At 43.2% G+C, this 17,420-nt stretch overlaps 1 pseudogene; it reads left to right on the forward strand.

Moving 5' to 3' along the window:
• The window catches only part of LOC141583071 (coagulation factor XIII B chain-like), a 36,403-nt pseudogene extending 29,639 nt beyond the window's left edge, over window positions 1-6,764 (forward strand).
• The last annotated feature ends 10,656 nt before the right edge of the window (window positions 6,765-17,420 follow it).

The following is a 17,420-nucleotide window of genomic DNA, read 5'->3' on the forward strand; positions in this document are numbered from 1 at the left end:
TGAATGTGCTGATAGTGGACATGGGAGAGTGAAGGTGGTTAAAACGTTCATATGAAAGAGCTTCCACGCAGTTTGCACAAAAAGAGAAAGGAATGGAGACGGCAGCACGAGTCCCTACAATAAAAGCGAATGTTTCAAGATCAGTTATACTTGTTCTGACAAAAATTAGAGACAGAAACAAAACCTTAGCCTGAGTCTACAACTAATTGGACAATAAGCCAGAGGCACGTATGGCATAGACAGATTTAAATAGTTCTCCCTTATATTAATACAAATTCTAAAATTAAGGATATATTGATTGCAAATAAAACTAATATTTTAAAAATTTAAGGAATAAATCCTGGGGTCTACAGTAGTATTTAAAGGAGATCTCACAAACAGGTATGCATTTTGAAGATTAGAACTGATGGTCTGAAGAATTCATCTTGTTCCAGAGAGAGAAAAAGAAGAATTTCTTGGGTACCTTCAGGAATGCTTCTGGCTTTGTCTCGTCTGGTATGTTTGAACTAGGCATATGGCAGAACAGGGCCTTTCCCTGATGACACTCCAAGCACGAAGGACTGGACTTTCATACAGTGAGGCTGCAGATGCCCACCTAGGCCGCTGGGAGAAAAGGTGGTAGAGGGAACCTCATATTGCCTTGTGGTATGCATGCTCTGGTTTATACGACTGCAAGCCATTTACGAGAGACTCAAGCTGAAACACTACTTGTTTCCAACGTTTTTTTTCAGCAGAGGATTTAAAATGTACTCTCCCAAACAAGCCAGCCACAGAGCACAGTGAGCACAGTGACTACTTCCCCTCTTAAGTCGCTCTGATGGCCTCCACATCAGTCCTAGAATCAGAAGATTGGTGGAGAAGAACTGGGATGTTGAGGAGTTATTAGATACTTGCTGGACAACAGCCTCCGCTTACCAAAGCTTATAGATGCCCAGATCCCACCTGACCAAATTAGACATTGTAACACACACAGCTCTCACTAGCAGAACTTACATATGCAAAACTCTAAAGCAAAGGATTGTCACAACTCCTTGGTGTCTCAAGGAACTAAAACACTGCCTAGCACAAGTGCAACATCAACCTTATCACTAACTAAACCTCTGCATATTTTATTCATTTGATTGTGGAAATGATATGATGAACAAAAAAATGTTTTAAAAATTGGGCAAAAGACCTTTGCGATCTCTTCACAGGATCCTATCTGGTGGACCCCCAAATCTGCCAACACAGAGAAGGCTTCCGTAAACATGTGCAGGAGAGAGGCCAGACAAAATTGTCTCTCTCAGCCTCAAAGTGGCCTGGCAGTCACAGGAATGGCCATGTTGGGTCTGGCCTGCAGGAGGAGTCAAGCTTTTGGCTTGAGGCACCCCACTGCACCTCAAAACCAAGTTCTGCCTAACAAAGAAAAATCTGCCAGCCCCCTTTCCCTAATGAAAGGTTCTCCCCAGGGCCTCAAAGCTTGAGTTGTTAACTCCTTCCTCCTCAGGCCCAGTCCTAAAGTGCAAGACACTTGTGCTAGCAGTGTGGGTCAGCAAGAGAGCAGAAGCCAGCAGAGGGCAGGCCAGAAGACAAGTACCCTGTGAAGATCAAGACAGAGGCCATCTAGGTCCCAGGTAGCAGTTACATCAGACTGGGACACTTCACATTTACAGGAGACTATAAAAACCCTGCCTCACCCTCTCTTGGGGCTGACACCATTTTACTCTTCAGCCCATCAGCACCCAGGCTCTCATTAAAACAGTGGGTTGCTCCACACCACCTTGACTTGTTTGTTGGCCTCTCACGGTTCGAACCAATAATACAGCCTTGCGCCTAATATCCCCGGTGCTAATCCAAGAGCAATGTCTGCTTGACACCCCTCCTCCACCTTCCATATTCAAGTGATCACCAAGGGCCTGGTAGTCTTATCTCCTAAAAGCCTCTCACATCCACTTCTCCCCCTTCATTGTGTCCAGGTCACCAGCATGACTCCTGCATGTGTGTTGCAGCCTCCTCGCAAGATCTAAAAATGCAAATCTAGTCATAGGTTCTGTGAAAGGAAAATCTTGAGGCCCCAAAACTATTTAAAAAAGGGAACAATCCAGTTGGGAAATGCTCAGGGCAAACCTGCTTTCAATTCTATTGAAAGTCACCCCTCTGCTTACTGAGATAGATGCATGTATGATTGCCTCCTTTGTGGGGGCAATTTGGAAACTCAAAAAAAATACAAGTTTGTCTCTCACCTACCGGTGACCTGGAAGCCCCCTCACTGCTTCGAGTTTTCCTGCCTTTTGGGAGGGAAACAATGCTCATCTTACATGTATTGATGTGTCCTGTCTCCCTAAAAGGTACAATACCAGGCAGTGTCCCAACCACCTTTGGCACAGGTCATCAAGACTTCCTGAGGCTGTGTCACGGGTGTGCGTCCTCAACCTTGGCAAAATAAACTTCGTTTATTTCTTCTTCTTTTTTTTTTTTTTAACTGCATTTTAGGTTTGGGGGTACATGTGAAGAACATGCAAGATTGTTGCATAGGTACAAACGTGGCAGTGTGATTTGCTGCCTTCTTCCCCATCACCTACATCAGGCATTTCTCCCCATGCCATCTCTCCCCAACTCCCCACCACCTGCTGTCCCTCCCATTTTCCCCCAGCAGACCCCAGGGTGCAGTGCTCCCCTCACTGTGTACATGTGTTCTCATTGTTCAACACCCACCTGTGAGTCAGAACATGCGGTGTTTGATTTTCTGCTCTTGCGTCAGTTTGCTGAGAATGATGGTTTCCAGGTTCATCCATGTCCCTACAAAGGACACATACTCATCTTTTTTGATGGCTGCATAATGTTCCATGGTCTATATGTTCCACATTTTCCCTGTCCAGTCTATCACCGATGGGCATTTGGGTTGGTTCCAGGTCTTTGCTATCATAAACAGTGCTTCAATGAACCTTTGTGTGCATGCGACCTTATAGTAGAACAATTTAAAATAAACTGGCTAAATTGACTGAGACCGTCTCAGATATTCGGGGTTCACAAGCCCATGCATGGGACGTCCCCTGGGCGGGGGGGGCATCTCTCCTCCTCTAAGGTCAACTCGCTTCCTCCTTGTGTGTTTTCTTCAGAATAAATTTCGCAGCTACTTGGTCTACACCTGTCTGCCCCACAGGAGCCACTGTTCTCCACAGGCACATGGCCGGTGTTCTTGCCAGGCTGTGTGGAGAGTACCAGGTTCTTCTCCTAATTCCTGCTCAGTCATGGCTGTCTCAGCTCTGAGTTTATAACAAATGTTGACAAGCTGAGAAATCCGTGTCCTTTGTAGGGACATGGATGAACCAGGAAACCATCATTCTCAGCAAACTGACACAAGAGCAGAAAATCAAACACCGCATGTTCTCACTCATAGGCAGGGGTTCAACCATGAGAACACATGGACAAAGGGAGGGGAGCACTACACACTGGAGTCTGTTGGGGGGAATAGAGGAGGGACAGTGGGGGATGGTGAGTTGGGGAGAAATAGCATGGAGAAGGCAGCAAATCACACTGGCACGTGTGTACCTATGAAACAATCTTGCTTGTTCTTCACATGTACCCCAACCTAAAATGCTATTTAAAAATAAATAAAATAAATAAATGTAAATAAGTAAATAAATAAATAAAGTTGAGAAATTTGCTCAAATTTACTCCATCAAAGAATTACAAACTGTAGAAATCTGGAACTGCGCCCCCCACTCCTGACGTGCCCACCCATCCACTCCCTCTAGGTGAGTGTCCCCCACTGAAGCCTTAGTACAACACCCACTAACGGAAGCCCCAGTCTCACACTCAGCAGCAGACGCACTCCCTGTTCACCTCCAGTCAGGCGCCGCGCTGGGCAGCCCATACCCTGGTGGGGTCCCTCAGGCCTAGGCCGGGGAGCCCGCCTTGGAGTCCTTGTGCATGGAGCCATGCAGCTGGATGAGGCTGATCCCTCACCATGCTTACCAAGCATGTGCCACTTCCCAGGAATTCTGCCCCTGGATAACCAAGGCAAAGTACATGGCTGTGCAGAAGCAGTAGCTGTGTGGAGGCACAGTCAGTAAATCTTGGGAGCCCTCTTGTTATTTTCTACCCCTGACCCGTGTGCATACTTCTGTCGTAGCTCTGGCCACAGTAGATTCTGCCATCATTGTGTCTTATATCCTCTGAACCCTGTGCAACGTCTGTTTATGGTGAATGCTCAGTAAAGTTCACTTCTTGCTGCTATCTTGTCATCATATCATTTCTATGTACCCAGCTAGCTAAGAGCCTGGACTGTGGTTACATTCTCAGGAATGTTTGTAAGGTCATATGTAGGTGTGAGGAGAGCAGAACAGAGCTAGAGATTATGTTGCACACAGCTGTTGGCACTGGATGCCTGGTAAATGTCTTATGCAAATGGGGAATGTGAGGAGCAGCCTTTGGAGTAGACAGGACTTAAGTATTTGTGTATAACATATTATTGATGCCTTTGTGTCATACTCTTCTACTCCCAGTCTGGTACGCAGTTGCATAACATATCTGAGTCCGGCACTAAGGGAAGCAGTCTGGGTGGAGGTACAGTGGGACATGATCAGCATTTAGGAGACACTTGAAACTAGTAAAAATTGAAACACCCCTAGAGAAGAAGGTTAGGGAACTGCCTGTGTTGAGGGAGGGAGAGGCAGTTACAGATTACAGTAGGATGGAAAATGAAGGGGAGGTAAGAGGCATGAAGAAGGCAAAATGTCACAAGTGTGGGGCAGGCATCTTTGACTGTCTGTTCAGTGTCATTCAGTCATGAGAGTTCAGGCTTTCTAACAGACGGTGTCTTACATCAACCATGCGATATGGGCACTGTTTTTGTCTCTGTTTTACAAGTAAGGAAACTTTTGCATGTTGACTTGTAAATACAGGCTGAGCCCAGCAACTCATGCCTGCAATCCCATTAATTTGGGAGGTCGACGTGAGATGACCAATTGAGGTCAGAAGTTTGAGACCAGCCTGGCCAATATAGTAAAACCCCATCTCTACTAAAAATATAAAAATTAGTTGGGCATGATGGCAGGTACCTGTAATCCCAGCAACTGGAGAAGCTGAGGCAGGAGAATCACTTGAATCCAGGAGGTGGTGGTGCAGTGAGCTGAGATCATGCCACAGCACTCCAGTCTGGGTGACAAAGTGAGACCCCATCTCAAAAAATAAATAAATAAATAAAAGAAGAACTTGCAAATACAGAATATTGTCTCTCCAGGTAGGAGTGGGAGGTGTGACCTTAAACATACCTGCAGTAGGAAGATATCATAGGGGAAACCACTCTAAGAGAATCTTGTGTGTACAAGGTTAAAACCCTAAGGCTCAGCATGTGGCAGGCAAGTGTGTATTTTGGAGCTCACTCACATTTGGATTTGTCCTATATTAATGGAGAAGGGTGTCACTGTGTTCTTGGGCCCCTCTCTCATTGGCTCATTGCCTCTCCTGTCCAGGAAGAGGAAGACAGAGATTTGGTTGAGGGGACTTATCTCTAACAGCAGCCTCTTATTGATCTTTCCAGACAAGACACCACCACCACCACCCTGGGCTGGACCCCTCTCTACAGCCAGGAGCCAATGGCAGAAGACAAAACCAAACCCAGTGAGCTGGACCAAAGGAAATATGATGCTGATGACAACGTGAAGATCATCTGCCTGGGAGATAGTGCAGTGGGCAAATCCAAGTATGTTGGGAGATTAGGGAAGAAATACCAGGCCCAGAGAGGGTCTGGGTCATTTAAAAATCCTCCATCAGCCTGGCCAACATGGCAAGACCCTATCTCTACTAATAATACAAAAATCAGCTGGGCATGGTGGCACACACCTATAATCCCAGATATGTGGGAGTCTGAGGCACGATAATTCCTTGCACCTGCGAAGCAGGAGGTTGCAATGAGCCGAGATTGCATCACTGCATTCCAGCCTAGGCAACAGAGTGAGACTCCATCTCTAAATAAATAAATAAATAAATAAATAAATAAATAAATAAATAAAAATAAAGGCCTCCAGAGGCAGAGGAGCATGGCTTCTCAGGGCTGGTGAAGACGCAGTCTTGGCTGGAGGCCAGATATTCATGGGGGAACAAGGGGAATCACTTTCACAGTTGTGTGTGTTGCAGGGAGAGGGGCAGGTCATAAGGACTGAGGAATTTGAGTGTTTCCTCTGAGCCCTGTGAGAAGGTGTGGCACAGTTGAGGACATGGTATGTGGTATGCAGACGGAGGGATTACAAGGGCAGGGAGTGGCAATGGGAAGACAAAAGTAGTCAACTATGCAACCGTGACAGATTGGTAAAGGTGGTAAAGATGCTTTTTGGAGGGACTCTCTGAGATGGAGAAAACTGGGTAGAACTGATGATTTATTATGATCATTGTAAAGATTGGTGTATACTTTTAAAAAGCCAATTGCAGTTGGGGTTAGGGTTAGGAGTTAGGGTTAGGGTTGGGTTTATGGTTAGGGCAGGGGTTAGGGTTAGATGTTTAGGGTTAGGGTTAGGGTTTAAGGGTTGGGGCTGAGGTTGAGGTTAGGGTTAGGGTTACAGGCGTGAGCCATGTGCCTGGTCGGGAAATGACTTCTGAATGGAAGGAACAGCCTTCCTGGTCTGTTTCCCTGTGCAAACACGAGTAACTGTTTGTGCAGTGTTGTGCTGAGATGGAAATAACAGATTTTAGAGCTTCACACGGGTGGTGTCTGTGTATCCTAGTGATATGTGCTGTTTTGTTATAACAGGTTCGTTATGCTTATTCCTAAGTTCCAGACTTGACCTGGAAACTGTGGTTGTATTATGAAACGGGAAAAGGAAGCCTTAAGTGGCTTCCAGGTTGTCAGCCTTAGGTTGATAAAGTTTGGAACAATAGGCCGGGCATGGTAGCTCATGCCTATAATCTCAGCACTTTGGTGGCTGAGGCAGGTGGATCACCTGAGGTTGGGAGTTCCAGATCAGACTGATCAACATGGATAAACCCAATCTCTACTAATAATACAAAAATTAGCTGGGCGTGCTGGCACATGCCTGTAAGACCAGCTACTCAAGAGGCTGAGGCACAAAAATCACTTGAACCTCGGAGGCAGAGGTTGTGGTGAGCCGAGATGGTGCCATGGCACTCCAGCCTGGGCAACATGAGTAAAACTGTCTCAAAAAAAAAAAAAAAAAAAAAAAAAAAAGTTTGGGACAACGGGGAGATGGATATGCCATCTGACCACTTTGACTGTCCTGCTTACAGACTCATGGAGTAATTTCTCATGGATGGATTGTATCCTTCAAGGTTCGAAATACCCTTGGTCCTGTGGGTCTTCCCATGCTCATGTATCTGTGCCCCACTGCCCACCCCTTTGTATTTATTAGCAGCCCAAAAAGGAAGATTGGTTAACTGAATGCGCAGGTTTTGTTCTACACTGCTTTCTCGCTGATTGACCCACATGACATTGCAAATCAGTGCTGTCTATTTTGAAGCTTACTCATATTTGGATTTGTCTTACATTAAGAGGGCAGTAGAATGGCTAATAACACGTGGTCCAGATTTAAATCCCATCTCCTCCTCCTCCTTAGTAGCTTCTGACACTGGACAAATCATTTAAGCTCTCTACCTCAAAGCTTGAGCAACCCACTATTGAACAAATCTCTGATATGAATTAACTTTATAAAATACCAGCCCCACCCTCCTCTCATGGATTGTTATATTGTATAGGTTTGGAGTGAGTTTATCGCTCTTACTGGGAGACTTTTTAAACAGCTTCTCAAGTGGATCCATTGAGAACCACAGATGAGAAGAGTCCTTGGAGCCTGCTGCTCCTTGTCCTAGGCTCAGCACCCCAAGGCTCAGTTGTCTTAAGATCTGAGTATGTCTTACTCCACCTTGTACCAGGTGCTTCTGCACACCCAGCCCACCTGTGTCACTTGGTTCTGCTGGTTACACCGTCTGGCCTCTTGCAACCTCAGAAGGTGTTAATCTCTAGAGTTTAACTTTTTTTCTCAAGGTTTCACACATAGGCAGACTCCAAATTGATTGACAGCATGCCAGCTGTATGGCTTGTGGGAGGTTTTTTTTCCCTGGAATGGTCATGTTGCTACCTAGTGTTAGGGTTTTCCTTCTAGCATGCAAAAGCTTCATCCTTGATAGAGTTGGGGCATCTACATTTGGATTTTCCAACTGCATGATGCTATTTATGAAACTTGTCTGTAAAATCCTGTTCTGTGTTTCATCTCAGACTTCAATGGCCAGAACACATTCACATCCCCTCACACCCCTAACCCTTCCATGGAGCTTGAACCAGTGATATGTGAAGCTGATCCTCTGCAACACTCATTTGATTTAAAATGTCAATAACTCCAAAGAGAAGAGGAAGGAGAGGATCCATTTCATCAAACCAAACACCCCTACTCCCCTCTCCTTCCTTACCTCCCCTTTTATTGGGTTTCCCATCTCTGCAGAACAAATAGGAAAGAAAAAGAAGTAAAGAGCATTCCTAAATGTAAGGAAGCAGTAAAACTGTCATAGATTATGTGATCCATGTTAGGTACAGAAAATCATGAGGACCCTACCCCCATGAAAATCTTATTAAAACTAGTAAATAGATTCGGCAGAGTTACAACACAAAATGTCAATACACAATAATCTGCTGTTTTTCTAGACATGAGCAACAAAAAACATGAGAATGTAATTAAGAAAACAATTCCAGGCTGGGGGTGGGGGCTCACACCTGTAATACCAGGACATTGAGAGGATGGGGTGGGAGGATCTTTTGAACCCAGGATTTTCAGGACACTATGGGTAGGTAACAGAGGGAAACCCTCTCTCTACAAATAATTTAATAATTAGCTAGGTGTGGTGGTGTATATCTGTACACTTAGTTACTTGGGAGACTCAGAGGAGGGAGTATAGCTTTAGCCCAGGAGGTTGAGGCTACAATAAGCCATATTTTCACCACGGCACAACAACCTAGGCAACAGAGCAAAACCATGCCTCCAAAAACAAACAAACAAACAAACAAAAAAGACAGATTAAAAAAAAAAAAAAAGAAATTCCATTTTAAAAATCAGCAGGCTGGACATGATAGCTGACACCTGTAATCCCAATACTTTGGGAGGCCAAGAGGGGAGTATCATTTGAGGCCAGCAGTTTCAGATCAGCCTATACAAGACAGCAAGACCCCAACTGTACAAAAAATCAAAAAGTTAGTCAGGTGTGGTGGTGCACACCTGTAGTCCCAGCTACTTGGGAGGCTAAGGTGGAAGGATCATTTGAGCCTGGGAGAAAGAGGCTGCAGTGAGCCATGATCATGCCACTGCACTTCAGCCTGGGAAACAGAGTGATACCTTGTCTCAAAAAAAGAAATTGCTCATATAAATATGGGTTTATTTCTGGACTCAAAATTCAGTTCCACTTATCTATACATGCATCCTTATGCCAGAATCATGTTGTTTTTATTACTGTTGCTTTGTGGTAAGATCTGAAATTTGGAAATGTAAGCTTATGAGTTTTTTTTTTTTTTTTTTTTTTTTTTTGTCGTTGTTGTTTTTGTTTTTGTTTGTGTGTTTTACATTATTTTGGCTCTTCTGTATCCCTTGAAATTTCATACATGATAGGATCAGCTTGTGGATTTCTGCCAAAAGGACTTTGGGATTTTAACAGGAATTGCAATGAATTTGTCAATGGCTTTGTGTAATATTCCAATATTAAAAATTGTTAAGTCTTCTAGTTTATGAACATGAGGTATCTTTATATTTATGTATGCTTTCTTAAATTTAAGAAATGTTTTGAAATTTTCCATGTACATGTCTTGTATCTTGGTTAAATTTATTCCCAAGAATATGATTACTGTTGATTGTTTTTTGAGAGACTCTCACACTGTCACCTGGTCTGGAATGCAGTGGGACAATCCTAGCTCTACAGTCTCAGTCTCCTGGGCTCAAAAGATTCTCCCACCTCAGCCTCTAGAGCAGGCATCCCAAAACGTTTTACACAGGGGACCAATTCACTGTCCCTCAGACTGTTGGAGGGCTGCAACATACTATGCTCCTCTCACCGACCACCAATGAAAGAGGTGTCCCTTCCTGAAGTGCTGTAGGGGGCCGCATAAATGGCCTCAGAGGGCCGCATGCGGCCCACGGGCCATAGTTTGGGGATGCCTGCTGTAGAGTAACTGGAAGTACACAAACATGTCACCATGACTAGTAACCTTTTCAATATTTTTGTGGGAATGGTGTCTGGCTATGTTGCCCAGCTTTCATTCTAAAATTTTTTAAAATTCTGAAATTTTGGTCATGAATTAGCCATAAATACTGTGACGGTTATTTTTTTTCCCCCCTAGGGAGTCTTGCTCTGTCACACAAGCTGGAGTGCAATGGCACAATCTTGGCTCACGGCAACTTCCGCTCCTGGATTCAAGCAATTTTCTTGTCTCAGCCTCCCAAGTATTCCAGGCATGCACCACCACACCTGCATTATTGTTTGTATTTTTAGTAGAGATGGTTTCACCATGTTGGCCAGGCTGGTCTCAAACTCCTGACCTCATAATCCACCCACCTTGGCCTCCCAAAGTGCTAGGATTACAGGCATGAGCCACTGCTCCCAACCTGTGATGGTTAATCTTAGGTATAAACTTTACTGGATTAAGGGATACACAGCTATTAAAGCCCTATGTCTAGGTATGTCTGTGAGAGTATTTTTAGAAGTCATTCATACTGGTAGGACATATCATGGCATATCATAACACTGATATGACACCCACAAGACTGCTGTGATGCCTGTAAGACTGGCATGACACCCACAATACTGATGATACCTGCAGGACTGCTGTAGCATGCTGTGACCCCCCATACAACTGATGTGACACCTGCAATACAGATATGACATCCATAAGACTGATATGGCACCACAAAATTAATATAATACCCGTAAGACTAATATGATGCCCATAAGACTGATGTGACACCCACAATAGTGATATGATCCCCATAAGACTGATGGGACACACACAATACTGATATGACACCTACAACACCAATATGACACCTGCAATACAAATATAATACACACAATACTGATATGATACCCACAATACTGCTAAGACACCCCTAAGACTCATCTGACACCTGTAATGCTGATGACACCGTAAGGCTGATATGACAGCTACAATATTGATATAGCATCCAGATTCTCACCAGGGCTCTTGGTACACAGCTTCCACTGACCTAGATTTGGATGGGGTTTGGCCTCTATAGTGTAAAGTTTGATGTTGTCTCTACTTTACTGACATGGCATTGATGTGGTTGTTCATAATTTCTTTTCCAGTAATTTCATACTTCTAGGAATCTTGCAATAGCAGTGTAAAATGTAACACCTCTTCTCTTAGATTCTCCAGCAGTTACTGCAACACCACACTGCTCTCATGTTCCCCCAAACCATTTACCCAATGTCCACACTTATCAAATATGTCTAAGACACTGTCCAGCCAAATCCTTATAGTCATAGAAGTTATGAAATATAACAAATTAACATTGTGGTTTTTCTAAAAACAAAAATGTATTTATTGGCTAGATAATCTGCAAGAATCACCCTCAATTTGTAGATCAAAGAAATAATAGTTTAATAGAACAAAAGTCCATATATGAGGTAATTAGTAAAGAAAAACAAGATCTCAGTGTTGAATGAAAAACGAATGGCAAGACAAATTACTGAAACTTAATAACATGCTAGGCTGAGTGTGGTGGTTCATGCCTGTAGTCCCAGCTACTTGGGGGACTGAGGTGGGAGGATGGCTTGAGCCCTGGAGGATGCACTGAGCCAAGATGGTGCCACTGAACTCCAGGCTGGGCAATAGAGCCAAACCTTAAAAACACTCCCCTCCTGAATCTCTTCAGGGAGTGAGACAGAATTCTCTCTCTTCTGGTGCCTCCCTTTTGTTTGAATATATAACACAAAAATAAAAGCCTTGTGGAATAAATTTAACCAAGCTAAACAAAACACTTAAACAAAAGCTTTGTCTGGGACACTTGCTCAGCCTCATCTCAATTTCTGTTACTGGAGAGCCAAGAAACTCTGGTCAGGAACAATATCACTGACAGCAGGGTCCTGCAAGAGATACTGTATTAGGTAGAAATTAATTTAAAATCATTAAAGAAGATTGTCATTGGGCCATGAGAAATTGTCAAATATAAGAATTCTCTCAATTGAAAAGATAAACTAAGAAGTATATTTTTAAAATATTATTGATGGAAACAAATAGAGATACATAGGATTAAGAATTCTGTTGAAGACTAGAAAGAGATAAATTAGAAGTCAAATAAGAGAAATTTTTTTTTAATCAAACTGGAAACTGTGAGAAAATGGGTGATTTCATAGTAAAAATACATGCTAACAAGATAGGCTTTAAAGGAAAATTTAAACACACCAATTTGCATAGAAAAGCTTGAAATGATTCTTAGAGATCTCCCATGAGAAAAGGACCTCAGAGACCAGGTGTGGTGGCTCACACCTGTAATCCAAGGACTTTGGGAGGACGAGGTGGGCAGATCACTTGAAGTCTGGAGTTTGAGACCACCCTGACCAACATGGTGAAACCCCATCTCTACTAAAAATACACCAAAAAGGTACGCGGCTGTGTTGGCACACACTTGTTGGTCCCTGGTACTCAGGAGGCTGAAGCATTAGAATTGTTTGAGCCCAGGAAGCTGAGGTTGCAGCAAACAGAGATTGTGCCATCACTGCACTCCAGCCTGGACGATGGAGGGAGGAATAAAAGGAACCCAGTCTGGCTGCAGTGGCTGACGCCTGCAATCGCAGCACTTTGGGCAGCCGAGGCGGATAGATCACTTGAGGTCAGGAGTTTGAGACCAACCTGGCCAACACAGTGAAACTGCTCTCTACAAAAAAATACAAAAATTAGCTAAGCCTGGTAGAAAATGCCTGTAGTCGCAGCTACTCAGGAGGCTGAGGTACGAGAATCGCTTATCTCGGGAGGCAGAGACTACTGTATCCAGTCTGGGCAAACAAACAAACAAACAAACAAACAAACAAACAAACAGGGCCATACAGGTTTACAGCTTAGTATTAATTAGCGTTAATGTGCAAATATTATTTCCATTAATAAACAAGGCGTTAAAACACCAAGCACTGGCCAGGCATAGTGGCTCACACCTGTAATCCAAGCACTTTGGAGGCCAAGGAGGGCAGATCAACTGAGGTCGGGAGTTCAAGACCAGTCTGATCAACATGGTGGAACCGCATCTTAACAAAAAAAAAAAAAAAAGAGAGAGAGAGAGAGAGAGAGAGAGAGAGAAAGAGAGAGAGAGAGAGAGAGAAGAAAAGAAGACTCCAGGGCCATACAGATTTACAACTTAGTGTTAACTAGCATTAATGTGCCTACTTTTCTGTTTTGCTATGGTGTTTCCACTACATTCATAAACAGGTGTTAAATACATCAAGCACTGGCTGGCTCTGTGGCACATGCCTGTAATCCCAGCACGTTGGGAGGCTGAAGTGGGAGGATCACCTGAGGTCGGGAGGTCAAGACCAGCCTGGCCATCATGGTGAAACTCCGTCTTAACATACATACATACATACATACATACATACATACATACATACATACATACAATCCCTTCTTAAAAACCAAATAAATAAATAAACAAACAAAAACACCAAGCACTGATCCCAGGCACCTATTTCCGCGGTCTCAGGCTGTGGTGCCTGCGCCTACCAGAGCTTACCGACCACCCGACGGTTCCTCCTCCTCTCCCGGTACCGGGGTATCTCCCCAGAAACATACCCGCGTCCATAACCGCATTTTGGCCTGCGTGGGAATGACACGCCCAAGCCTCCAAGAACTGTCGCTCCGATGAACAGCCCAAGGGGAAACGCAGCTACGCTCCCTCCACCGCATTCAGAGGTGATGGGAACCCTTTTCCTCACCTTCGCCTTGGCGGGACAAGGTTTCTCTAAGCAGACTCTCCCAAGTGGGTCCTGATGAAAGGAAGCTGAGTCTTCGTAATAGATGCCCAGGACGCTGCCATGGTGATGGGTTACAGTGCGCATGCGCGGAGCGCAGAACCTGGGCCCCCCTTGGGGCAGGCCTGGGGAAATATCTGAAAATCCGCATCTGGAATTTTCCAGGCAGCGATTTTGGAAATAATTGTTTTATTTTATATTTTATTATTTTATTTATTTTATTTTATATCTATTTTATTTATTTTTAAATTTAATTTTAATTTTAGTTTATTTCATTTTAATTATAATTTTATTTCATTTATATTATTTCATTTTATTTATTTTTATTTTTATTTTATTTTAATTTTATTATTTTACTTTATTGTATTTATTATTTTAATTATTTTACTTTATTTTATTTTAGATTTTCAGTACATGTGAAGAACATGCAACATTGTTGCATAGGTACACACATGGCAGTGTGATGTGCTGCCTTCCTCCGCTTTACCTATATCTGGCATTTCTCCCTATGCTGTTTCTCCCCAACTCCCCACCCACTGCTGTCGCTCCCCATTTCCATCCAACAGACCCCAATGTGTGATGCTCCCCTCCCTGTGTCCATGTGTTCTCATCGTTTAACCCCCGCCTATGAGTGAGAACATCTGCTCGTGTCAGTTTGCTGAGAATGATGGTTTCCAGGTTCATCCATGTCCCTACAAAGAACACAAACTCATCGTTTTTGATGGCTGCATAATATTCCATGGTGTATATGTGCCACATTTTCCCTGTCCAGTCTATCATCAATGGGCATTTGGGTTGGTTCCGGTCTTTGCTATTGTAAACAGTGCTGCAATGAACATTCGTGTGCATGTGTCCTTACAGTAGAACGATTTATAATCCTTTGAATATATGCCCAGTAATGGAATTGTTGTGTCAAAATTTCTATTTCTAGGTCCCTGAGGAATCGCCACACTGTCTTCCACAATGGTTGAACTAATTTACACTCTCACCAAAGTAAAAGTGTTCCTATTTCTCCACATCCTCTCCAGCATCTGTTGTCTCCAGAGTTTTTAATGATCGCCATTTGAACTGAACTGAAATCGAATCCGCTGTCCCATGCCTTGACCTGAACGCACGGAGGTAGCAAGCAAAGAAAATGATAGTTTATGCCTGTAATCTCATCACTTTGAGAGGGCAAGGCGGGCGGATCACTTGAGGTCAGGAGTTCAAGACCAACCGGGCTAACATTGCACAACCTGGTCTCTATTAAAAATACTAAAGTTGGCTGGGCATGGTGCCCAGCTACTCAGCAAGCTAAAGCAGCGGTGCCAGTAATCCCAGCTACTCAGCAAACTAAAGCAGGGTAATTGCTTGAACCCGTGAGGTGGAGATTGCAGTGAGCCAAGATCCTGTCACTGCACTCCAGCCTGGGTGACAGAGCCAGACTCTGTCTCAAAAGAGAAAAAAAAAAAAAAATGATCAGTAGATGAAAGTTACTTGATTTTCTTTCTTTTCTTTTTAAGAGAAAGGGTCTCAATCTTATTGCCCATGCTGGAGTGCAGTGGCATAATCGCAACTCCCAGTTTCAGCCTCCAGCTCCTGGGTTCTAAGAGATTCTCCAGCCTCAGCCTCCCAATGCACTGGGATTACAGGTGTGCACCACCACACCTGGAACCATCTGATTTTCTTTTATTAATGTATTTACATTTTTTTAGGGTTGTGGCAGGTCTAGCTATGACACCCAAGCTGGTCTAGAACTCCCAAGCTCCAGTGATCCTCCCAACTAGGCCTTCCAAAGTGCTAGGATTACAGGTGTAATCCTAGCCACCACGCACTGCCTGATTTTCTGTCTATCAGCAACAATGCATAGGAATAATTTGAACTTGAATTTTTTAAAAAAATACCTTCTGCAATAACACCCCCACAAGTGAATTTATAGGCATAAATCTAACAAAATACATACAAATATGCATTCAGAAAACCTTGGATCACAGATGAGAATAAATAAATATATAAATGAATGTAAATACTCCTTGTTTAGGAACAGCACACTCATTAATATTAGCTTCACCGCAAAGCTAAAGTAATGACGAGAGTGATATTGTTGAAGGAATGGACAGACAGATAAACAGAACACAATACAGAACCCCAAAACCCTGAGTAAGTACAGTCAACTTATTTTGTCAAAGGGGCAAAAGCAATTCATTGGGGAAATAAAAGTCTGTTCAACAAATGGTGACAGAGCAATCGGAAACCACAGGGAAAAAAAGGAACGTAGACCAAAACCTCATAGTCAATCCCCCAAAAAAACACTCAAGACTGTCCGTAGACTTAAATTTTCAAATATAAAATTGTAAAGTTACAGAAGAAAATCCACATGACTGGGTTGGTGATGACTTCTTAGATACAATATCAAAAGCCAGTCCATAAAAGGAATAAATGATAATGTGGACTTCATTAAAATTTAAAATGACTACTCTGTGAAATACCTTGTAAGAGAATCAAAAAACAAGTCACACACTGAGAGAAAATATTCACAAAACAACCCTGAAAAAGCCTTGTGGGCAAAATTTACAAAGAAATTCTAACACTCAACAAGAAGAAGCAGAAGGAAAAAAAAAAAAAAAAAAAAAGCTTGAATTAAAATATAAAGACACCTCACCAAAAAAAATACAGATGCTATGCCTGGGTGTAGAGGCTCATGCCTGTAATCCCAGCACTTTAGGCAGTGGATGCAGGTGATTACTTGAGGCCAGGAGTTCAAGACAAGGCTGACCAGCAGCATGGCAAAACCTCATCTCTACTAAAAATACAAAAATTAGACAGGCGTGGTGGCACGTGCCTGTAATACCAGCTACTCGGGAGGCTGAGGCAGGAGAATTGCTTGAATCTGGGAGGCAGAGGTTGTAGTGAGCTGAGCTGATGCCACTGCACTCCAGCCCAGTCAACAGAGGAAGACTCTGCCTCGAGAAAAACAGACAGAAAGAAAGAAAAGAAAAATACACAGATGGCAAACAAGCATCCAAAATAATGCTCAATAGCACTTGGCATGAGGGAAAAGCAAATTAATGTAACAATGTGAACCACTGAACATCTACTAAAATGGCTAAAATCTTTTTTTAATGCGATAAAAATTGCAACAGGAACTCTCATTCAGTGCTACTGGAATATGTAACGGTACAGCGGCTTCAGAAGGCAATTTGGCAGTTTTTTCTAAAAGCTAAACATTTTCTCACCATAAAAGCCAGCAATTGCACTCCTAGCTATATATACAACTGCTTTGTAAACTTAGGTCCAAATGAAGACCAATATGCAATTATGTACAGCTGATCTCTTCATAGTGGCCAAATACTTTAAGGAGTCAAGATGGCCTTCAATAGGTGAACAAATAACCAAGCTGGGTATATCCATGGAATGGAATGCTATTCAGTAAGAGAAAGGAGTGATCTGAGGTCAGGAGATCAAGACCATCCTGGCCAACATGGTGAAAC

This window comes from Saimiri boliviensis, chromosome Y (assembly GCF_048565385.1).
Source record: "Saimiri boliviensis isolate mSaiBol1 chromosome Y, mSaiBol1.pri, whole genome shotgun sequence".
NCBI classification, from domain to species: Eukaryota; Metazoa; Chordata; class Mammalia; order Primates; family Cebidae; genus Saimiri; species Saimiri boliviensis.